Raw genomic sequence first — 27,087 nt, forward strand, 5'->3', positions numbered from 1 at the left:
CAGAACCCGAGACAGAAGGAATCTAGTGTGAAGGAGTACACCGAAGCAGTTTACAAGTTGAACATCAGATCCGGACATGTTGATGGTGAAATTGAACGAATTGCAAGATATTTGAATGGATTGCAGATGCCTATACAAGTTAAACTCAGTATGATCAAATGAGACAGTGTTGAAGAGGCTTATCAATATGCAATAAAGGCTGAAGAGAAATTGAATAAAAGGCATGAGAAAAGATAGAGAGGTAGAGGTGGAAGGTTTACCAGAGGAATATTTCAAGGAGGAAGAGGATAGACCAGAGGAAGAGGAACCAATATAGATTAGAACAAAAACAAGGAAGTGAGAAAAGAAAGTAATTCATACTAGAAGGGTGATAGAAATTTCTACAGAAGGAGAGAACCGGATGGTTATCAGAATGATAAATTTGGAAGATAAGACAAAAGGACATTTAGAGGAACCTGTTTTAAATATGGAGGAGAAGGACATCGTGCATTTGAATGTAAGAAGTCAGAGACTATCAAAAGAGCGGCAGTGGTAGAAGAGAACCCCACCAAATCAAACAATAAATCGGAAGATGGAGAACTATTGATGATGAGGAGAGCTTTGTGTCATACCAGAAATGATAAAGAACCCTTACAGAGGAAGAACCTGTTCAAGGCCAGATGTAAGGTATCCGGTAAGTGTTGTAAAGTTGTTATTGATAGTGGTAGTTCAGATAATCTTGTTTTAGAAGAGATGGTGAATAATTTGAAATTGGAGGGATTGAAACACCCTAGGCCGTACCATATAACATGGATTCAGGATGACCACATAAGTTGTTAGTAAGTGAACAGTGCTTAGTAAAATTGAAAATTGGGAATTATCATGATGAAGTTCTGCATGATATTATGCCTATGGACATTTGTCTTCTTTTATTGGGAAGACCTTGACAGTTTGATAGACAGGCAATACATGATGGAAGGAAGAATACATATACTATTGTGGCCAATGGGATGAAGCAAACCTTGCTGCCTTTGGAGGAAGCTTTGAAGAATGAAGTCTGTACAAATACCAGAATTTGTCTTATAGATGGAAGGAAGTTCATAGATGGACTAAGACATGAGAATGTATGTTTTTCCTTAATTCCTAAGAGGATTAAGAGACTGAAACCAAAAGGAGAACACCCGACAGAGATAAGAGATTTGCTTACAGAATATGAGGACATCATTTTTGATAATGTACCTGATGGATTTCCACCAATTTGAAGTATTAGTCATTGCATGGACTTAGTTCCTAGAGATAGTTTTCTTAACAAAGTTGCACATTGGTTATCACCGATAGAGAATGAAGAACTGAATAGACAAGTACAGGAGCTATTGAAGAAAGGTTTGATCAGGGAAAGTCTTAGCCCTTGTGCAGTACTAGTAGTATTAGCACCTAGGAAGAATGGAGAATGGAGGATGTGTACTGTTTCAAGAGCAATAAACAAGATCACAGTGAAATACCAGTTTCCCTTACCTAGGATGGATGACATAATGGACTATTTGAGTGGAGAAAATTACTTTACAAAGATATATGTGAAGAGTGGATACCATCAGATCAAGATCAGAGAAGGTGATGAATGGAAGACTGTATTTAAGAACAATGAAGGATTATATGAATGGTTGGTGATTCCTTTTGGACTGACTAATGCATCGAGTACTTTCATGAGGCTGATGAATGAGGTTTTGAAGAAATTATTGGGTAAGATTGTTATTGTATACTTGGATGACATTCTGATTTTCAGTAAAAGAAAAGAGGAACATTTGTTGTAGTTAAGACAAGGTTTGCAGAGGTTGAGAGAAGAAAGATTACTGATCAATATCAAGAAGTGCACTTTCATGAAGGATGAGTTAGTCTATTTGGGCTTTGTGATATCTAAAGATGGTTTGAAGATGGACCTGGAGAAAGTGAAAACCATTGTTGAGTGGCCTACACCAAAAAGCATTGGAGAGGTGAGATCATTTCATGGATTGGCTATTTTTTACCAGAAGTTTATCAGAAATTTCAGTTCAATTTGTAATCCTATGACCGAGCCCATGAGGGGAGATAGGAAGGAATTCAAGTGGATCACTGGAGCAAACAAAAGTTCTGAGTTGTTAAAGAAGAAAGTGTTTGAGCAGCCTATGTGGGCTTTACTAGATTTCAATAAGGTATTTCAAGTGGATTGTGATGCAAGTGGAATAGCAATAGGAGAATTTTTGAGTCAAGAAGGGAGAGCAATAGCATATTTCAATGATAAATTGAATGATGCCCAGAAGAGATATTCAGTATATGATCAGGAATTTTATGTCATAATTCAAGCCTTGAAGAAATGGAGACATTACTTGCTGCCTAAGGAGTTTGTGTTGTGTACGGATCCTAAAGCTTTGCAATATTTGAGCAGACAGAGTAAGTTGAATCATAGACATATGAAATGGGTAGAGTTCTTACAGAGTTACACCTTTGTGTTGAAACATAGAAGTGGGAAATCTAACAAAGTTGTTGATGCATTGAGTAGGAGAAGGAATTTGTTGTTAGAGATGAGGGTGACAGTATTAGGTTTTGAAGATTTGAAGACCTTGTACGATGAAGACCCGGATTTTGGAGAACCTTGGAAATCATGTAGAGAACTGATTATGGTTGATAGGAGCAAATGGTTGGATTACTTCATTCATGATGGAATATTATTTAAGGGAGTTCAGTTGTGTATACCTAAAAGTTCCATGAGAGAGAACCTAATAAAAGAGAATCATAGTGGAGGTTTAGCTAGACACTTTGGCATTGATAAAATAGTTGCATTGGTAAGTGAGCAGTACTTTTGGCCCTAGATGCATAAAGATGTTAAGAGATGTGCGGAGTTGTAGAGTTTGTCAAGTTGCAAAAGGTAGTAGTCAAAATGTGGGATTGTATTAACCTTTGACAGTACCGGTAAGACCTTGGGAGGATATAAGTATGGATTTTGTACTTGGCTTACCTAAGACACCGAGGCGGAATGATTCTATATTTGTGGTAGTGGATATATTTTCAAAGATGGCTCATTTCATACCTTGTAAGAAGACATCAGATGCATTGCACACAACAGACCTATTTTTCAAGGAAGTGGTAAGATTGCATGGATTACCTCAGAGCATAGTTTCAAACAGAGATACTAAGTTTGTTGGCTATTTTTGGAAAAGACTTTGGAAGAAGATGAAGATAGATTTGAAGTTTAGTTCTACTTTTCACCCATAGATTGATGGATAGAAAGAAGTAGTTAACCAGAGTTTGGGAAGCTTGTTGAGACATTTAGTAGGAGATAAAACCAGAAGTTGGGATTTGATCCTTCCACAAGAAGAGTTTGCCTATAACAATCCAGTGAATATAAGTGTAGACATATAAAAATGACTATATTCCTAAATGAATATTTTATGTTCATTTCTCTATTTAATTAAATCCAATTTAATTAAATTATCCACATTCCTCAATTTAATTGAGTAAATTACTCAATTTATTTAATTAAATTCACTTAACCCCTTTTAGGTCATTTAATTGAATCTATTCTTCTAAACCTCTTAATTAAATTTACATTTAATTAAATAGGGAATCCCAATTAAATAAATCTAATTTATTTAAAAACCTCCACTTGCAACCAAATTAAAATAAAACAATTTATTTTAATTAAACCTATTATCCCTCACCCACTTGCATTTTCCTACATCTCCCACTTGCCTCCTAAATCCTATTCCTAACCCCCTTCTAGACTCTTCTAAGAACTTTTAAATTAGCCTAACCCATCTCCTAAATATTGTCACATCCCTAAGCAAGGGGAAGTCACTTCTCAAACCCTCAAAGTCTTTGATAACCATTAAAGGCTTCAAGTCTCCAACAACTTTCTCTTCCAAACCATTAATGGTTAACTCAACCCTCTTGCATGATTAGAGACCATTTCTAAACTTAACCTCCATGTAACCCAAGGGTCTCATCAAGCATTTATTTCTTTGACCATGGTTATTCCTTAATTCTTTGCACAAGAGTTTATCCTTTGGGTAAAACCTTTATCCATTGAATGACCCTAACCTAACCTTAACCTAACCTTAACCCTTACCTCCTAAGGTAACCATCATGTCTTCTCAAGCATTTAATGCTTCCTACCTCTCTTCTCAACCCAACCTTATGTTGACAATTGTCACCATTTCATTGGTGCAAATTGCAAACATGGATTGAGCAACTTTCAAACTCAACCCTTGATTAACTCTTTCAATCCTAGCCATCCATTGCCCTATTTTTGCTATAAATAGAGCTCTCCATCCTCCATTTTAGATACCCAAGTCTTTAGCATCATACTTATACTCAAATCCATTCAAGCTTTAATATATCATTTGTGCTCATCATTTAGCCTCTCTTTTAAATAGGAATTAATCTAAATATGCATGTTTAGAGTATTTTCCTTATCATTTAGCTTAATCGTAGACTAGTATATCATGCTAGGATAGTCTTGCTACTAATCTTGTCATCTTATAATCTAGTTTATTGCATTTGTAAGATCATGCATAGCTTAGGATGCATTTCATAATAAAATCAACCAAAGCATCCCTCGTTCTTGCATTTGTCATTCCTAAACCACTTTGCTCAGTGATTTGAGAGCAAAGACATTAGTTTCAGGGACCTTGTGAGATAGAGAACCATGGAACCAACCTTGGGAAGTTGAGTCATTCTTCATGACTCCATAGCTTGCACCAAGAAGTCCTATGGGCGTGTGGACAAGGCTCCTTAGGCTTCATTTTTCACATTTTAAGTTCTATCGACCCGTTTTTCCTGCATACATTTCTGGCACCCACCATGGGGTCTAACCCCATATATCAAATTGGTTTTTGAATTTAACCCCTTTTGTAGGTACGTGAGAAATAGGAAACAACACATGGGAAACATTCCCTAGCGCATCTCATTAATAGCCTAGCACATCTCGCTTACTATTTAGTGCGTTGGATCTATTTAATAGCATGTGTAGTCTTTACTATAGTGCATTATCCCACTAACATTTTCCTATAGGTCTCAGCATGGGAGAAAAAATAGAGCAGCGCATCCTGGAAACAGCATAGTGCATCACCGTCATCTTGTAGCGCATCATTGTTATATTGTAGCGCATACAGTTTGTTCTGTAGCCCATCATGAATAGAGGAAAAAAATAAAATCTATAACCGAGGGTAAAATTAGACTTGTTGAAGTCCACGAGTTATCTAACCTTTTTGCTTGTTATTTTGTAGGGTTCTAATGACTTTATTGCAGATAGGAGCTTAGTTTTAGGACCATTAAGATAGTTAGAGTTTTTACTAACTTAGTTAAGTTAGTTTAAAATTTGAACTTCTTTTAATTTTCTTAAAATTGAACTCATATTTCATTTGGGTACCTAAAAAGAACCACAAATCAAAAATCTTTTCTTGCTTTTCTAGGAGGAAAATTCTTAATTTGGGCTTTAAAAAGACCAAGACAAATTTTCATTTTGCAAAGGGCTTAAAAAAAAGAATTTCACCACCCTTTGGTGCATAAAAGGATCCATCTTTAAATTTGGGCAAAGTAAAGAATCACACCAAGTCACAAAAGTCAATTACAACTAAAAGAGGGAAGATCTTCCCCATTTCATTGCTTTTGTTTTGTTGACCAAACATTGAATTTACTTTGTTGACGATTTCTTTCCATAGAGTAGAAAATCATTGCCTTGAAAGGGTAAAATAAACACCATGTTTTTGTGGAGCAATATCTCCATATAGATTTTAGAAAATCACTGAATTGAAAGGATAAAAAGAAAAAACTTGATTGCTTTGTCTCAAAAGTAGGAGGTATATCCTCTCCCCTTAACTAGTTGATCAAAAAGCTAGACTACTCTTATGCTTTCAGTCATTTAAAGCATTTACATCCTTTAGCAGGCCTGCCTTCCCAAGGGGTTGAAAAACTCTTAAAGCCATTCGTGGCCGGTGTGAAGGGAACGACCTAAGTGGGAAACGACTTTGATGCCAAGTGTTCCAACCCACTATAATCAAAACTACAAAGTGACGAAAGTCCTTTTCAATAGTTGCGCATAGCGATTAGCCTTCCCCTAGTATCCTTGAGATACGTAAAGTCTTTGTTCTAAAGGTTGGGAAGCCTCCTGAGGGAATTTATCACTGGCGGCCGAATAGGAAGCCTGATTACGAACCTTAGAAACATAAACCTTGAGCCAAGTCAGTGACCAAACATTTTTAATATCATAGTGCAAGGGTGGGGAAGAATCTGCCCCCAAGATTACTCACCATATATCTCCCAAGATAACTACTTAATTGTGAAGCAATTCACTTTGAGTTAATTTCTGACAAAAGGCAAAAAAATGGGCGCCCACTAGGGGGTGACATGGCTGTTTGAGCTGACGGAGTATCGAGACTAGTGAGCTATGGTATTACTTATGACCCTTGAATAAAGAGTCTTTTTGAAGTGTATTCTTTGTAACCAAACCTATTGAAACATTGGAGATTTGAACACATTCTCACAGAATATACACTTATTGTTAGATTAAGCAAAATGGTTGTCTCTTTGGTGCCATGCTTTCATTTGATACTTCAGAAAATCATCTATCAACACTGAAAAATTCAAAACAAAGATCCAAAAATCATAGAAAATAACCAAATCAATACATTAGGGCAGTCTAGCGGGTGAGAACAACCTCTTAGCACATGTGAACTATCTTTTAGTGCATTAAAACTAAACTTTAGCGCATCAAGTCTTAACAGTAACGCTTTACCAAGAATCCAAAACCCACAGTCGTAACTTAGCACGTTTTAAGAACAGTCTAGCATGTGGAAGCATCAACTTAGCGCATACGAGTCAAAAACTAGTGCATAGAGTTGATCAGTTAGTGCTTAGCAGGCCCATACTAGCGCATGACTTTTTGAGTAAAACAGAAAACAAAAATAAATAGTCTAAACCAGTTAGCGCATAGTCGGGGGCAACCTAGCGCATGTGGTCTTTTCCTTAGCACATTGAAAACTTTCGGTAGCGCATCCCATCTCTACTTTAGTGAGTGATAAAAACCAAAAAAATAGGGGGCAAAACAGTTATAAATTTGAAAAATTTTGAAAATATTTTTGAAAACCTCCTTTCATCAGCTTCATTTTCATCAAAACAGAGTATCAAAAACAGAACATTAAAAGCTATTTCTAAGGCAAATTTCTAGTCAAACAAAAGTTGTCCAGAATCCAACACTGGTTACACGATAAACATATCTATCCTATCAAAATCAAGAAACATCATCGCAAGTGATGAATAGGTCCTTTATCATCTCACGGATTTTATCCCAAAAACACTTGTTCAAAAAATTTAGGTTGTCAAATCAAGTTTCCATATCGGGAAACTTTATCCATAGGGGGCATCAAAACCTTCACTTTGATAAAGTAAAACTTGAATCTTTGAAACAAGATAAATTGAATAAAAAACAACTCAAAGGAAACCATTAATCACTTATGCATGACTAATCCTCATATTCTGAGAAGAAAGAATATTTATCGTAACACCACGTTGAAGAAACAACAACCAAGTTTTTCCAAATTTTTCAAAAGAAATAAATTTTTATACATCGATCATCAAATCTTCAAATCTCATCGAACATTTCTTCATTACGTCAAACTTTATATCCAGAACAAATCCAACAAATTTGACAAGGAGCCTTTGAAGACTAGGGCATATTGTCAAAAATCCACATTCAATCAAATCATAAACTGTGGAGGAAAGATCAATCCTTTATTCTTTCCTGACAAGTGCATCACTTACAACATACCCCGATTTGAACCACCAACCCCCGAGCAACACATCGAAGAGGATTTTATCCCCTTTATCACAAAAAGCTTCTACTAGATCCCTGTTGTTACGCACTCTCAACAAAACAAATAAACCAAAATGCAATCAGAATCCAACATGAATTGGAGATTATCAAATCCTTTTGAGCATTCGAGTCTAGAGGATGCCGAAATTTCTAAAGAACTTCTTCAGGAATGCCAAGAGAGTGCTTCATTTCAAAAACTTGTTGAAAGACTCATGGAAAATGACAAGGAAAAATACCTACTCATGCTTACAAGCAAAGGGGTTAAACTTCCTAAAGACTTTGACATAGACATGTTTAGAACAAGACCTCAACATTACGAATATCAAGAATGACAATGAGAAGGGGAAGCACATGCCCCTGAGCAAGATATTCTTGAACAAAACATACCGAAACAAAATACACCAGGGCAAAACATCCCTGAGCAAAACATACCATTCCATACACCATTTCAACCCAGGATTAATGCAAGGGAAGAAGTCTTCCCTCGGCAAAACAATGCACCTTTGGTTGCCCTTACTCAATAAATGCAAATGCTACAAAGACAAATGCAAGACATGCAACAAGGGACAACAGTACGATATTCACTAAATGAAATTTGTCCTTATCCTTTTGACAGAAGATTGCACATGGTCCCTTTTCCTCCAAACTCAGATGTTCCAAAATTTGACAAATACGATGGGAAAAGCGATCCCATGATCATGTTCAAGAATTCTGCACCATGAGTCTTGAATTTTCTCATGATGACACCTATCTGATGAGGTTATTCCCATGAAGTTTGGGAGGAAAAACAATGGAATGGCTATCCAAAATCACACTTCCTGTCAGATCATTTGATGAACTAGTCAACAAATTTATCACTCAATATTCCTATAACATTCAACATGCTATCACCATGCTAGACGTCTGTAACACCAAACAGAAAAACAATGAAACATTCATGGTATTCCTTCAATGTTGGTGATGTATGGTTTCACGATATCCTCGAGATATTCCTAAAAAGGAAAAAATGGAAATTTTCATTGACAACTTGAATGGTGAGATGAGTTACAGGCTCAAGCTCCAATGCATACCATCTTTCACTAAACTAATTGAAAATGACATTCAAGTAGAAGAAGCATGTGTCAAGAAAGGAATGCTAAAATTCTTCAAAGAAGGAACAGGTTCATCAAACTACAATAACCAAAATAACAACTTAGACAAATCTAGATTCTGGACTCGAAACAAAAACAATGGAAATGAAGGAGGCAATGAATCACATGATCCAAAATCTAAGCAACCCATGCTTGCCTTATCAGGAAATCCTCAAGCTACAAAGAACCCCAAAGGTGCTAACCCAGACACTAACACTTGCGCATCGAATACCAATCAAGGTCAACCCAACACAAACAACACCAACAATACTCAAAACAATCATGCAAATCGAGGACCTAATAACAATTCATGAGGTAGCACTAACAATTTCCAAAAACGTGTCTACACACCACTAGGACAACCACTGGAGTCAGCATTCATAGAACTCCTGGCAAACAAAATTATCTCTTTACCAGCAATCAGACACTATGAACCACAAATCAAGTCACCTTGGTGGAATGACTCACACTTTTGTGATTTTCATCGCAACAAAGGTCATCAAACAAATGATTGCATGAGACTAAAAAACATTGTTCAAGACATGATTGATAGAGGTGATTTAACGGTAGATGGTCTCAAGACAAATGGTGACCATGGAGCCTTTAAGAATCCTCTTCCAAACTACAACAAGGATGGAGCTTCAACCTTGAATGATACACGTGGAGCTCATATCAATCATATCTACAATAACACCATCAATCATATATTAGTTGAAGATAATCAAGTCAATGTCATCACAATCCGAGATCAATGTGATCATGAATCTGTCAACGTAACAACAAGAGCTCAAAAATATGTCTTGAAGGGACATATGTCAATAACAAACACTATACCCAAAATTCAATATGATCTAGTCAGCCAACTGCGCAAAACTCCTGCTCAAATATCTATACTGGAGTTACTGAAACTTTCACTAAAACACAAAGACATATTGGAGAAAGCGTTATTAGAAACATATGTACCTCAAGATCTGGATACTGACAAATTCCAAGCCATGGTCGCTCATATGATAGGGCCTCATAATCTCACTTTTTCGGAGCATGATAATATCTCACTAAGTCATCCACATAACACTCCTCTCCATATTGAAGTCATTGTCTATAAACACTGAGTGAAACGAGTATTGATAGATGGAGGAGTTGGGCTTAATATATGTACCTTAAAACTTATCCATGCATAAGGCTTCTCCAAAGAGTCTATTGATCCATGCAAAAAGATTACTATAAAGGCATATGATGATGAAGAAAGATCCTCTAAAGGAACAATGGTGTTGCCAATTCAAGTTGGACCAATACAGAGAGATACTATGTGCCAGGTCTTAGACATAGACCTCACCTACAATATCTTATTAGGTCAACCCTGGATCCATGAAATGCAAGCAGTGCTTTCTACATATCACCAGTGTGTCAAATTCCCCTATAATGGGTAGGAGGTTTCTATATCTGCTGATCACAATCCATTTCAACATTGTAATGCAATGGGGGCAGCCCAGGATAGTTTGGTTCTACATAATAGAGAGAAACATAATCCCTCAGCACCAAATCTTCAACAAGAGAAGTCTAAATTATTACCTGGAGATTTCAAGCAGAAAATAAAAATCAAAGAACAAGGCATGGGGGAATACTCTTTGGAACCCATGTGTTTGACCAGCTTACCCACATCACCTAGATCTCATGGATTACCTATAGCATCAACACATCAAGCAACTCATCCCATCACTAAGTTTGATGGCACATTCATTCAACTCGGCACTTTAGCGCATGAATCCGAGGAAAAGGATATCCTTAGTTGGCTATACAAAGATGAGGAAGAAGATAGAGCAGCTACTGTGGAAGTAGCTATACCCACACACCTATATGGAAAAGGCTACTTAATCATGCAACAAATGAGATACAATGGCAAAGGACCTATTGGTAAGCATCAGGAAGGTGTCACAGAACCATTGGATCCTCCTTCACAATTTAGTAAAGACAAAAAAGGATTGGGCTTTGAATTCACTCTACTACCAAAGAAAATACCATGCAAATATCAAAAACCCCAATGGAAAGCAAAGAAGAAGTACAAAGAAGAATCCTGGCAAGAAGCACTATTTGAGTCAGCAGAGACAATCCGTAAGGAATGTGAACATCAAGAAAAGAAGTAATATTAGGAGAAGCCCATCATTCACAAGAAGGCAACATCTATAGCAGTAGCTCATATTCATGAACAAATATCCAACAAAGAAGAATCACCTTAGGGCAACATTATTCCTCCCCAGGAAGAAATAGTCTATGAACAAATGCAAAGAATAGAAGCAGGATCTGATGCAGAATCAGAAAAAGCCAGCAGAATAGTATCAATTATCAAAGATCCATTTTCTCCATTCAACATACCTATTTATAGCACTGAAAAGATCTGGGATGATACCTTTGAGACCGATTCCAATGAATATGAATGGGGTAGCTCCTCAAATGCTACTGAAAATACCACTAAAAATACTAGTTCTATATCCCTTTCTCAAGAAGAACATAGCATAGAAATTAGACTACTTGAATTTGGACCACAGAATATCTATGATGCTAAGGAAAGCGAGCAGAAACATTATGAACAAGTCTATATGGAGGATGATACCATCGAAGACCTCGACGGAATCTTGAGCTTCTTTAACACCCGAACCAATCACAATGAAACCTCCATCCCGACACTTACCATAGCAGATGTTGATCCACCAAATGATTCCTTACCACTTGTCTTTCTTGACCTCATTGACTTGGATGAACCTGAAATACATGATATACCAATTTTCCCAAATGATGAATCTATTATCCACTACCTATGTACCGTTAATCTAGAAACAAGCTCTACTAGTAAACAAAGTAACGATGTCTACAACCAAGGGAGTGCCAAGTCTCTCAGTCGCAAAAATAAACCAAATAAAGGATCTGATGCTGAAAACCAGTCAATGGCAGCTCTAGATCACAAAAAAGTAAAAATAAAGGACGCATCTGAGGGTGAAAACCTTTTTAAGGAACCTAAAGATGGGAGAATTGACACTCTTCCTAAACATTTTCATGAGCGATCACCCATATTGATTGAGCCCACTCAATCAATCAACATTGGTACTATAGAAGCAACCAAAAATATACACCTTGCAGAATCTTTGATAGAGGCAGAAAGATCAAAATTTATCAAGTTTTTTAAAGAAAAGCAAATCAACTTTGCTTGGTCATACGTAGATATGCAGGGGATTGATCCACAATTAATCATGCATCACTTGGCTATGGCTCTAGGAGCTAAACTAGTTAAGCAAAAACTATGAAAGATGAATCCACATGTGGCACTCATGGTCAAAGTTGAACTAAAGAAACTATTAGATGTCGGATTGATCCGACCCATCGACTATGTAGAATGGATTTCCAACATCGTACCAGTTTCAAAACCAGATGGTAGTATCAGAATATGCACAGATTTTAGAGATGTCAACAACACCTGTCCAAAGGATGAATTTCCTTTGCTAAGTATTGACATAATTGTAGACCTCACAGCAGGCCATGCAATGCTATCACTAATGGATGATTTCTTAGGCTATAACCAAATCAAGATTGCTCTAGAGGATCAAGATAAAATAGCATTCACCTGTCCTTGGGGGATGTATTGTTGGAACGTCATGCCTTTTGGCTTAAAGAATGCAGGGGAAACTTATCAAAGAACCATGACAAGAATATTCCATGACATGATGCATACCTTCATGGAAGACTATGTGGATGATTTACTAGCTAAATCCTTCACCAGAGAAGAACATCTAAGAATCTTAGAAAATATTTTTGAACGATTGGACAAATTCCAAGTTAGGCTCAACCCTAAGAAGTGTGTCTTTGGGGTTACATCAGGCAAGTTACTAGGCTACATAGTCTCAGCTAAGGGAATTGAAGTGGATCCAGCAAAGGTTCAAGCCATTATGGAGATGCCATCACCAAAGAACATCATCCAGCTCAGGTCACTACAAGGACAACTCTAATCAATCAGGCAATTCATCGCTCAACTAGTAGATAAGAGTCTACCATTTAATCATTTACTACATAAAAATGTACCATTCAGATGGGAAGCCAAGTATGTCGAATCCTTCTATCAAATAAAGCAATATCTGATGAACCCACCAATTTTGGTACCACCGATAGTAGGAAAGCCACTTATTCTCTACATTTCAACAACATATAAATCTTTGGGGGCACTGTTAGCACAAGAAGATCAACAAGGCAAGGAATGAGCAATATACTACATCAATAGAACCTTGAACAACTATGAGCTAAATTACATCTTTATTGAGAAAGCCTATTTAGCTATGGTTTTCACCTCCCAAAAGTTCTGACATTACATGCTAGGTAACACAATTAAGCTAGTTGCAAAAATTGATCATCTCAAATATTTACTCAGCAAGGCAGCTCTTACAGGCCGATTGGCTAAATGGGTCATGATTCTTAGTGAATTTGATATCCACTATACGGAGCGAAGAGCTATCAAGGGACAAGTAATAGCAAATCAACTAGCAGAAGCACCACTACCGAGAAAACAAACTATGGAGATTGAATTTTCAGATAGGGACATTCTTGCTATCTCTACCAAACAATGGACCCTATACTTTGATGCATCCTAAACACAACATGGTTCAGGTGTTGGCATTCTATTCATCACTCTTGAAGGACACACTATATCAAGATCATATAGGCTTATGTTCCCATGCACAAATAATGTGGCTGAATATGAGGCATTGGTTATAGGCATCAAAATGGCCATATAATGGAAAATCATAGAGTTAAAGGTCTATGGAGACTCACAATTAGTCGTCAATCAAATCCATGATGACTATCAGAAGAAAGATGATAAACTGCTACCCTACAAGCGAATGATGGATGATTTCAAACAATATTTTGTGCACATCACCTTTGAGCAAATACGAAGGTTGAACAAGAGAGTAGTCGATGCAATGGCTACTATCACTTCACTACTGCAAATTCTAGAACAACAAAGTCATTACGAGTTTTTGGTAGAGCAACTATTCTCCCTAGCCTATGACCACTTAGAATCCCATGTTATCTATGCCTTAACTGGTTCAGAGTCCCCCTTGTATGGACTGATATATGAGTATCTTAAGACCAATATCCTACCCATTGACTTGTCCCAAAACCGAAAACGTAACTTTATCCGACAAGCCACTCGTTACACCCTTACTGTTGATACTTTGTACCATCGAGGTCTAGATGGTACTCTTCTTTGTTGCCTTGATTGTAATGAATCTGACTCCGCTTTACACGAACTTCATGAAGGTATCTGTGGCACACATTCCAGTGGTACTAATCTTGCTAAAAATCTTCTAAGGATGGGATACTACTGGCCTACAATGGAAAAAGATTCTTATCACTTTGCAAAAAAGTATCCTAAATGCTAGATCCATGGCAATCTTATACATGCACCAGCACAAGAACTATAGCCATTCACAACATCCTGACCCTTTTGTCAGTGGGGACTAGACTTAGTCGGTAAGATTCATCCTTCATCTTCAAATGGACACAAGTTCATTATAACTACAACAAAGTACTTTACCAAGTGGATTGAAGCAATCCCCATGACCATAGTGACTGGGAAACAAATTGCCTCTTTTATCCTTAATTATCTAATCTATAGATATGGTATCCCGAGTTCCATCATCACTGATAATGGACGACCTTTCAAAAACCAAGATGTCCAAGAACTATGTGAAAAATTCAAAATCCAACATCATTTCTCTACACCATACTACCCACAGGGGAATGGTTAGGCCGAAGCATCCAACAAGACAATATTGAAAATCCTAAAGAAAACAGTGAATGATGCAGGCAAAGATTGGCATGTGCAACTCAATCCAGCACTTTGGGCATATAGAACTAGCATTCACACACCTACCAAAGCTACGCCATACTCATTGGTATATGGATCAGAAGCTATTTTACCCCTGGAGGTAGAAATTCCATCTCTCAGAGTCTCTCTAAAAGGCTTAATCCCAAATGAAGAGTATCAAGTTAACCAATTGCAAGAACTTGAACTATTAGATGAAAGACGCCAGCATGCTTATACTCATCTCAAAGCATATCAACAACGCATGTGCAAAAGCTACAACCACAAAGTCATTCCCTAAATTTTTTAAGTTGGTGACCTAGTACTCAAGGAAAATCCTAGAAATCAGCAAGATCGAGAAAAGAAAGGGAAATTTGAACCTAATTGGTTAGGTCCCTATATCATCATATCAGTCTATGGATCAGGTGCTTATCAACTAACAACTTCAGAAGGAGATGTGCTTGATGAACCAACTAACAACATCCATATGAAGAAATACTACACTTGAGTAGTCTAATGCACAAAAAAAGTCAAAAAATCAAAAAATCAAGAAAAAGAAAAGAAAAAGGTACAATAAAAGCAACTGGTGAAAACTTGGTAATAGGTGAGCTATTGTGAAAGAATGACTCCTCTATCTATATCCATATCCTTATCTCCACAGTAAAGCACTATCGGCCATCGCCTAACATTTTATCACAAATATCCATTCGGGACATACTTAGCATAGTCACTATCCTGATTTATCCATCTAGCCTTTCACCACATCTCACCATGGCTTGGTAATCACTGTACATACCCGCATCAAGAGGTACACTTAGCTAGGGGTAATAACCGTCTAAAACTTGTAGCATGTTCAAACCATCAAAACTATTTGCAAAACTCAGAACATCATATCCAACAACCAAAGGCTCACGAAAACCACAAAGCAAAACATTGATCGATCAAACAAGGAATCACAAAAGAAATACGATGGATGATTTTCTAAAGTATCACATGTTGCATTTTGCATAAAGTTTTGACTATTCTTGCATTTAAACTTTTTGAATTATTGGATTCTTTATATTTTCTCCACAATGCTTCAAAGCTAGAGAAACATCGGGAAACTCCAATATTTTGTTAGTTTTCTATCTGTGAGGCGATCATTTGTACTGTGTAAATACTTGTCTCGAGACGTGATTCATAACACATCACTAAAGACATGATTCCATTTTACACATACCAATGGTTTAATCTTGTTTGTTTATATGCAATCCGCACTTAGGTTGTCCTGGTTCAATTATACCATGACGCTTATACTATCTTGCAAAATCAAACATCATGTAAATTTTTCTCAGGTCATCATGGTTCAATTATACCATTATGCTTGTATAAATTTTCAACATATCCCAAGATCAATCAAGGCTCAGTGATGATAAATATATCGAAAGCAAATAACATGTGGCTATATCAGATGAAAAATGTAGAATGAGGATGCTCAAAAACAATTAGTTGCATATCATTTTACAATTAGTTGCATATCAAGATACATTTCACAACATATCATATCATACATCTCATAACATCATGCATTCACATCACATACATCTATCTAAGCATCGCATCATCATAGAATAAGCACAAGTATATAAAAAGCATAAATCCATAATACATCACATGATCAAAGAAAATGGTGTCATATATATATATATCAACAAATGATCAATATACAATATCTGTCATGTCTATACCCAGTACAAAAAAAATAGTGATAAAAAATACAATGGAGACAATGTCTCTCAAGAGTGACTATCTCCTGAAGGAGACAGTCTCGATGTAGATGTCCCAGCCCCTGGATCTCCAGGTGGATCCTGTCTATGAGGCCTCGTCATGCCTCTACTCTAACCACAAACCAGTCTCTCGAGATCAACTCGATCTCGACTGCATGAAACTCTGCACTCAGTGCTCCCTAGGCACCGCATCCTCATAATGACACCGGTAGTACTCCACGTCCTTGGCTCTCAAAGCCAGCTCTCTCAAGGTGTCTCTCATCAGACCACCTGCTGCCGCTCTCTACAAACTCTGTGCCAACTCCTCAGCTCAACCTAGCCTCTCTAAAATAGTATCCCGCTCTGTGGTCAGCTATGTAATCTGACGTTGCTGTGATAATAACTGTGCCTGTAGCTACTGCACTGTCAACTATAGGGTCCTAATCTGAGCATCCTCTCGATGCATCAGAACTCATATCTGAAGGGGTACCTGGGAAGATGCACTCCACATCCTTCCCCCTATCCTTGGTGCTAGTGGAGGTAACACATCAGTCCTCCTCCTCTAAGTCAGTCATCTCAACTCATCAGGCCCTCCCATTGCTGCTATCACCTCTCCTACTCTCCCCTCACCCCCTGCTCCAATCGCCAAACCTCCTCTCCCTCTATCCATCATAGCTCGTCTAACTACTCTCTCCACCCGCACCCCTCTATCACCACTATCTCTACCTCTATCTCCTCTCCTCCTTGGATCTCCTCTCCCTCGTCATCCTCCTGCACCTCCTCCATCATCTCCCTCATCCCCATCTCCACCTACCTCATCCTCATCATCATCGAAAGTGAGCCCCATCTCTGCTGGATCTGATATCCTCGCTATGACATGAGCTCCGAACAATCGAGAAAACTCATCCATCATACCAGCATCTAGTATCTCAGAGACGTAGTCCCATATCTGGCCCGCTAACTGCACAAACTCCTCTATGACCACCGCACTGTCAATAGTCAGACCCCAATCCGGTATATCCTGCCTCTGACGTGCATACAAATAGGTCCCCTATGGTATCCCCTGCTAACGACCATACTGCCACAAAAATCTAGTAACCAAAAATCTCTTGATCACAAATAGGATCTACCCTATCAAAAATCGTGTCATGAAGACATATGGAATCTCCAGCCCATCCTCAACCCAAACCTCACAACGTGTATAAGGTCACCAAATGACTGTATCAATTTCATCTAATACCCTCCTCCAATGTTCAAGTTTTCCTGGCTTCCACTAGACAACTAACCCCCTGTATCCATATGTGTATGCACACCCAACAGGCCTATCTCTATCCACCAGTGGCTTAGCTGCGGGAATGTGCTCCCAACACCATACTTGTAGAAGTGTCACGCTAGCTGACAAACTATCGTAACCTAGGTATACTACCTCATGCAAGTCCCTGTACAAGTGGGCTAGCATAGCCAATCCCCATGCAAACCTCTGACCCTGTGTCACCATCTCCTCCAACACCAATCCCCATCCTACAGATAGTCCCTTCGAGCTATGGTCGGGACATAGGAAACCACCTATAAAGCCTGCCAGTACTGATGGAAGAGGCGCATAGTCCAAATCCAAAAACTCCTACCAAGGGATCTCATATTTGCAAACCATGTCATCATGAAATATCCGGCGAAGTGCCTCTGTCCCGCCCTCCTCTGACCGCTCATAAGGTAGTAGTGCACCTACTACAGGTATACGCAGGATCCGGTAACAATCCTCTGGGGTCACCATAATCTCACCTGTGGCAAAGTGGAAGGTATTCATGTCACTGTGCCATCTCTCTGCTAGTGCTATAAGTAAACCCCGGTTCACAGTAAACCAAGGCATATCTAGAAGGGAAGACAGGCCGCATCTATCAATAATCTCTAGATCAGCCTATGACAACCGTGGTATCAATGCCCATGGTCTAGGGAACTGCTCACGTGACTGAACCACTCCCAATCACTCCTGTCAAAAAGAAAAACAAGTCCAATATCAATTTCCTCATCAAAACATAGATATCAAAATCAAAATCACATCAAAAACTTGAAAACTTTGAAAATCTAATCAAGTTCTACATCATATCCATCCATATCAACTTGTAACACAACTCAAGTTTTCAAAAATCATATCAAACTTGTAACACAAGTCAAGTTTTCACATCACATCAACTTGTAACACAACTCAAGTTTCCAACCCATATCAACTTGTCAAACAACTCAAGTTTCACAATCATATCAACTTGTAACACAATTCAAGCTCCACATATATCAACTTGAAACAATGGAAATCAAATCAAGTTCATATCAATTCCACATTAATATCTATAAATAACTTGAAAAAATCATAAATCAAACCAAGTTATATCAGCACTCATATTGGACAAACTATCAAAACCATGACAACAGACACAGAAATGAACAATTTACATCTATCCTAGCAAAACTAGCCTTATCCTATAAATTTTCCTCATTCAAAAATCATCCTATCTGGCAAAACCTACCACATGCGCTAACTAAATTTGGCTTTGTGCTGAAATCCTACTCATGCACTAACCTATTTTCTCCACGCACTATCCTATCTACCCCACACACTAGATTGACTCTATGTGCTATTTGTTTCTTCCAATGCATCATCTAATCTACCCTAAGTGCTAAACCTATCCCATGCGCTAACCTATCCCATGTCTGTGCTACCTATCTAACCCTATGCACTAGGTCAGACCTACGCACTACTTACCCCTACCCATGCGACCCCCTGAGCACCCAATGCACTAGGTTTACCCGATGCACTACCCATTTAACCCTCTGCGCTACTCTGTGTCCCTAATGTGCTAATCTATGGCTATGCACTAACCTAGCAAATCTATGCACTGCCCTAAGTTTTCAGACACTACCCAAAATCTAAAACCTTATGCGCTACGAAATTTTTCGTATACGCTAACCGATGACCCCTATGTGCTAAAATGAAAAAACCACATGCCACAATTCAAAACATGACAAAAAATGACAAAATAAAAAATTAAAAAGGGGTCAAACAGGTTGACTTACCGGTGGTCCATACATGGCAGGCCTCCGATACCTCCGAACGTGCTTGAATCAATGCATAGAATATGGAATAGGCATTTTGTCTTCTCTCCAAAAGTCTCTCTCTCCAAGGTCAACAAACACAAATGAGACAAAACAATGCATTTTTCCCCTTTTATAGGGTAAAATAAAATTAGGGTTAGGGGATTGAGCATGTAATTTGCTCATGGTCTTCCTCATACCCTCGCACACATCAATATCAGGAGATGAATCAATTTTAGCATTCCACATAGCAAAAATTTTACAATGCAAACACAATTATCAAATCAAATCAAATTTTCCAAATTTTGATTCATCTCTCAAGGGGGCATTATCAAACATGGTTTATCAAATCTGGGGCATCACACATCAAATCTGAGGCACGACATGAAAATATAAAAACAACATTGGTCATAATAAAATTTTAGCGACACATCATTTTCTTTGAATTAACATGTGCACACACGTCACTTCAAAGAGGGGCAAAATGTAGACATATAAAAATGACTATATTCCTAACATAATATTTTATGTTCATTTCTCTATTTAATTTAATCTAATTTAATTAAATTATCCACATTCCTCTATTTAATTAAGTAAATTACTCAATTTATTTAATTAAATTCAATTAACCCCTTTTAGGTCATTTAATTGAATAAATCATTTTATTTAATTAAATCTATTCTTCTAAACCTTTTAATTAAATTTACATTTAATTAAATAGGGAATCCCAATTAAATAAATCTAATTTATTTAAAAACCTCCACTTGCAACCAAATTAAAATAAAATAATTTATTTTAATTAAACCTATTATCCCTCACCCACTTGCATTTTCCTACATCTGCCACTTGCCTCCTAAACCCTATTCCTAACCCCCTTCTAGACTCTTCTAATCACTTCTAAATTAGCCTAACCCATCTGCTAAATATTGTCACATCCCTAAGCAAGGGGAAGTCACTTCTCAAACCCTCAAAGTCTTTGATAACCATTAAAGGCTTCAAGTCTCCAACAACTTTCTCTTCCAAACCATTAATGGTTAACTCAACCCTCTTGCATGATTAGAGACTTTTTCTAAACTTAACCTCCATGTAACCCAAGGGTCTCATCAAGCATTTATTGTTTTGACCATGGTTATTCCTTAATCCTTTGCACAAGAGTTTATCCTTTGCGTAAAACCTTATCCATTGGATGACCCTAACCTAACCTTAACCTAACCTTAACCCTTACCTCCTAAGGTAACCATCATATCTTGTCAAGCATTTAATGCTTCCTACCTCTCTTCTCAACCCAACCTTATGTTGACAATTGTCACCATTTCATTGGTGCAAATTGCAAACATGGATTGAGCAACTTTCAAACTCAACCCTTGATTAACTCTTTCAATCCTCGCCATCCATTGCCCTATTTTTGCTATAAATAGAGCTCTCCATCCTCTATTTTAGATATCTAAGTCTTTAGCATCATACTTATACTCAAATCCATTCAAGTTTTAATATATCATTTGTGCTCATCATTTAGCCTCTCTTTTAAATAAGAATTAATCTAAATATGCATGTTTAGAGTATTTTCCTTATCATTTAGCTTAATCATAGACTAGTATATCATTCTAGGGTAGTCTTGCTACTAATCTTGTCATCTTATAATCTAGTTTATTGAATTTATAAGATCATGCATAGCTTAGGATGCATTTCATAATAAAATCAACCAAAGCATCCCTCATTCTTGCATTTGTCATCCCTAAACCACTTTGCTCAGTGATCTGAGAGCAAAGACATTGGTTTCAGGGACCTTGTGAGATAGAGAACCATGGAACCAACCTTGGAAAGTTGAGTCATTCTTCATGACTCCATAGCTTTCACCAAGAAGTCCTGTGGGTGTGTGGACAAGGCTCCTTAGGCTTCATTTTTCACATTTTGAGTTCTATCGACCCGCTTTTCTCGGATACAATAAGTACTGGAAAAAAACCTTTTGGGATTATTATGGGAGTGCATCCTAAAGGAATAGCAGAATTGGGAGACATTAGCAGTGAAGACCAGAAGAGTTCAAAAGCAGAAGAATTTGTAGATCACATGGCATCATTGCACATTCAGGTTAAACAACATTTGGAAGACATGAATAGAAAATACAAGGAGAAAGCAGATGAGAAGAGGAGACATAAGGAATTTGAAGTTGGCAATGAAGTGATGGTCTATTTGTGAAAAGAGAGATTCCCGATTGGAACTTATAATAAGTTGTAGATGAAGAAGTTTGGACCCTATAAGAACTTGAGAAAGTTCAGTTCTGAAAATGCATATGAAGTGGAGCTAATGGATAGTCTAAGTATTTCACTTATATTTAACATTGCAGATCGTCATGAGTACCATGAACCAAAATTCAGTGAGGACAGTATTGTAGACTTGGAGAAACAACTTCCCTAGAAGGAACCAGATCAGATTGAAGAGATTTTGGATAGTAGGATTGGGTGTAGTACCCGAAGCAGTCAGTACAAAGAATACCTTGTGAAGTGGAAGAATAGACCAGTGGAAGACTCATTTTGAATTTCTCAAGCAGAGGTAGACTGCCTTGTTTTTCCTCTAACCCCGACAAAGTGAGAGGCTCACTTTCTATTAACCCCAGATGTCTGATGCAGGAGCATCCTCGGTTCATAGCAATCTTGCATCAACCAAAAACCATTTTCTTTTCTGTTTACAGTTTCAGTTTTCCTTTCTGTGTGTCTCAGTTTTGGCACACCAGTTTCTTGTGGAGTTGGTTTCTTCTTGAAGAACTGATCACCCTACTTGTTCTTTAATCGTATCTCATTTGGATCCCTTATCGACAAGATATCGCTACCGGTTTTCCTTGACAGTTTCTTATTACCAGATTGTTCCATTGTTAATAGGTGTATAAGATCTATTCTGGTGATCTACTGGAACCCATTCTGATGCTTACAAAGCCTTGGACGTTGATCTCAATGTTTCTTGACGTGTGGCTGACCTTCTGCATTTCATCCTTTGGATTTTCTGGAGGCCGACCTCATTCATTTCTGCATGTTAGGGTTTTGATCCTTTTGGGCCGACCTGATCCTTTGGATCAATATATATATTTGTAATCATTCTTTTCAATGTGATCGATCAACTCAGAGATAAAGGAGTATTAGGTAAATAGTGCTTAGAAGATAGATCTTTCAACTCAAGGTCCTTGTGAAACCTTTTCTACCAGGCCTGTCTACCAGTATGTTGTAACCCGGTTATTGCTGGTTGGATGTAATTGACTTTTCATGCAATAAAACAATTTGTTCTTCATTTTCCTCCATCATATCTTTGTGTTTCCGTTATGTTAATGTGAGGCCCTACCCCGAGCTGTCAAAGAATTTCAGTTATTTTCATGCTGGACCTACTATTGATAATATATTTTGATGCATTATGGACATAGATTTTATATGATCCAATGTTTGGATAACATTGATATGATTATGTCATTTACTTTGATTTGCAGTACTTTATTTTGATGCTAGAAAATTATGGATGCATTCTCTATAAATGATTTAATTCCATGATGATTATGATGAAGCTATTTAGTAGATTATTTTATGTGGATGTTATTAGATAATTGGAAACTTGATTATTATAATTGAAATTTACGCAATGTCTAAATTATATTCTTTTCATATGATAATATTATATGTGAGTTTTGGAATTACTAATGTGCGAAGTGAGATGTGCAGGGAAATTATTCCATGTGACCATGGAGACTATTCAGAGAATCAAGCCTAGACATATGTGTGTTTGTGAAGCCAAGGGTTGTCTATTTGGAGAGACAACACCTCGTTTGTACATGTGTTTTAATTTGTAAATGTTTACATTTGGATGCGTGTTTAATTTAAAAAATATTTAATTTATTAATTCCAAAAAAAGGGACATTGCCATCTGTATTTAAGTGATGTGTAATTATTTTTGTGGTGTCACTTAACACGTGTTTTAAAGTGAGTTGGCAATGACATGTCCCTTTGAAGGAATTGGTTTTACCAATGCATTTTTCAATTATCTTAGTATGGTCCCAAGAAAGTCTTGGATAGGGAGCCATTAGAAAGGTCAACTCAGGGTTGACCCATAGGTAAACTTTGGGTGAGTTTCTAGAGGGTTAAACTAACTCCTAGGGTCAAGTTAGGTGCATTTTTAGTGGGCCATATGATGTACCTATGGATGAAGGCCAAATTTAGCCATGTGTAAACTCCCTAGGGATTGTTTAGTCACCCCAAAAGTTGAGTTTTCCAAGTTGGCCGAATTTCAACTTTTGAGGAACCTACCTAAGTTAGACAACCCTCTTCATGAGTGACATTGCTCTTCCCCATTCCTTTTTACCATTTTGAGGTGCCTTGGCTAGAGAGTTTGTAAAGTGTTACGAAGACCAACCTATGAACATCCTTCATCCTTCCCAAGAGGGTTGGAAAGAGTGAGGAGTGTCTTCTTAGGGAATAGTGTGGGAGGGAGAAGTTTGATCACCCACTCTCCATTTTTGGAGACATAGATTTTCTTGAGTTTGGTTCTTGGATTGTGAAGTTTTTGGCTAAGTCTTGAGAGGAAAAAGATAGTTGATTTGGGCAGCTCTTCTACAACTTCTATTCATCCGTTTTGGCAGATTTAAGGTTGGCTGGTTTACTACCTCATGTTGTTTCTTTGAGTTTTGAAAAGATTGTTTGTTGTGGTTGTTTTCCCATTGTTGATTTCTTAGTATGTTTAGGAGGATGTTGGGTTCTTCCTTTCGTGTTTGGGTTATTGTGGTTTTATGATATTGTTTGTTGGCTTGTATGCCTTGGGGGACATAAGAAATTGTTGGGACAAGTTTGGAACTTGTGGATGTGCTTCTTGGTAGCCTTGCAATAGCATTGTGTTCTCCTACTTGTAGAATTCTCTTCTAGGTATTTTGTCCACCTTCACCCCACTTAAAAAGTCACATAAGTGATGATGTCTATCCTTGGGTTGAGAGTGTGAATGTTGTGAGTTTTCTTGCTTGTTTGTGTATTGATTGTGTATCTCCCATCTAGCCTTGGTTCTCCTAGCTCGGGGGTGGCTTCTTGCAAGCCTAGGTTGGGAGGTGAGCCTCCATGGTCACAACCTACAAATTTTTATTGCAGGTTTTCTTGGGAAAGGATTGAAAAGTAAGCTATGGTTGATCCTATTGTTTATTGTATTTAGTTGCAGAAAAGAAAAAGAATTTCTTATTGTATTTAGTTGCAGAAAAGAAAAAGAATTTTTATTGTATTTAGTTGCAGAAAAGAAAAATAATTTCTTATTGTATTTAGTTGCAGAAAAGAAAAAATAATTTCTTATTGTTTATAGTTGCAAAAAAAAAGAAAAAAAAAGAGAATATATTTGATAAGCCCTCATGTAGTAGAAATGAGAGGCTTGATTTAGTTATTTCCTATTTTTAGTAAAAGAAACTATGGTGTTTTAAATGTAACTGTTGGATTAGTTTTACCATGTAATAAAAATGTATTTTTATTTGAAGTATATGTTCTTGCAAAGTGAAGAATGCATTGTAGGAGTTATTTATTTAATGATATGTTTCTAGAAAAAGATTAAGCATGAAATTTATAGTTTGTTCTTATTGCTATTGAAAAAAAGAAATGCAAATCTAAATGTTAGTAGATTGGTCACTTGTAAATAAAAGGAATAGATTTGCTTAAGTTCCAAACATAAAGCAAAAGAAATAAATAGATATTTAGAGTGAATGTTAATATTACATCTTGACTTGTTGTTTATGGATTAAATAGATTTTTTCAAATAGTTGGTTGCAACTGTTAATAAAAATATCTCTGTCATATTTTTCCTATTCTGTAAATGCATGTGTAGACAAAAAGTTAGGAAATATTGTAAATCTAGTTATAGTTAACTTAAAGCAAAAAAAAAATAGAAACTATATGTTAAAAAAAATAAAAGTTGTTCTATTATGTTATTTAAGAAGATTCTATTGTTAAACTTGAAAAGAAACAGATTTAAAACAAGAAATATATATATATATATATATATAGTTATGAAAATGCCTAATGTTTTAAAACCTACAACTAAACTATTGTATTTATCCTGAAACTAAATGAATAACACATAATTTACATTAAAGTTAAATTATATAAATTTAATAAACTATGAGTAATCAGGAAATAAAGGAAATGATTTATTTATTCTAACTATTCTGACCATACCATATTTAAATCCCGTATACAGTTTACTGTTAAAAACTTGTGCATATATATTAATATATATACATATATACATATTAACATATATATATATATATATATATATATATATATATATATATATATATATATATATATATATATATATACACACACACATTAAAATGTATATTATAGTGCTTATTGTGAAAACCCTTTAAGCAGAGTTTAAAAAAAAAAAATTGTTTCAAAAAAAATAAAAAAGAGATTTTACTAATGCCGAAAATCAGGATGGGGGAGCCGAGGGCTCTACCCCACCCTGCCTCCTCATGGGAGGCCACAGTGCGGTGCGACCACCACTACGGGTTAGCTGCAGTGGACGGCTGCAACCGCCACTATGGTTAAACCGCAATGGACGATTGTGTCCACCACTGCGGTTAACCACATTGGATGACCATGGCCGCCACTGTGGTGAGCCACAATTAGGCCACCACCATGCCCTCTCCCTCGGCCACACTTCAAACGCATTCCCTCTCTTTTGGCCCTCCTCAAATCTCTTGGCCCTAGTTCATCCTCTTTCACCTACACACACACACCTCAAAAAAAAATGTGTTAAAGAAAGCAACCCTAACCCAATTCGGGTTAGGGTTAGCTTGATAGGAAATTACTAAATTAATAAGAAAAGAGTTGAGTTATAAAAATAATAAATCAACCCTAGATAGGATTTGCATTAAAAATTTATATAAATGAAATGAGGGGGAAATTCTTCTTCAAATTTGAAAAGAATTACCCCCATTTGTTTATAGTCAATAAGTTATTAACTTCTATTATTGACTAGGGGGAAATTGTTTCTAATATAGACTTTATTTAGGAAAAATATGAGTAAGTATATATATAGATGCTAATTTACATCTATATTTAAATATGGTTGTTGGGTTAAAATTCTTTTGGGGATTTTATTAATGGAATTTATTAAAAGTATAATGTAAAATTTTAACCTATGAGGTCAATGTTGACCAAATATTTAATAGTTGAAATTTAAATATCTAAGGGGAATTAAATTTGACTTTAATATAAAATAAATTTTTTAGTCTATTATTATATTTGATTTGGTTAACTTTATTAGTTTAATTTAAAGACATTTTCGTGTTTTCTCAATTAATTATTTTTAATATGAGTTAACATTATTTTATTTAGCCTTGAGTATATTAATACTTTTGAGATAATTAATGTCTCTTGATTTATTATTGGAGAAATTTAAATTAGGGGAAATTAATTAATTTAGTCAAATTAA

This window comes from Cryptomeria japonica, chromosome 2, assembly GCF_030272615.1.
Source record: "Cryptomeria japonica chromosome 2, Sugi_1.0, whole genome shotgun sequence".
Classification (NCBI taxonomy): domain Eukaryota; kingdom Viridiplantae; phylum Streptophyta; class Pinopsida; order Cupressales; family Cupressaceae; genus Cryptomeria; species Cryptomeria japonica.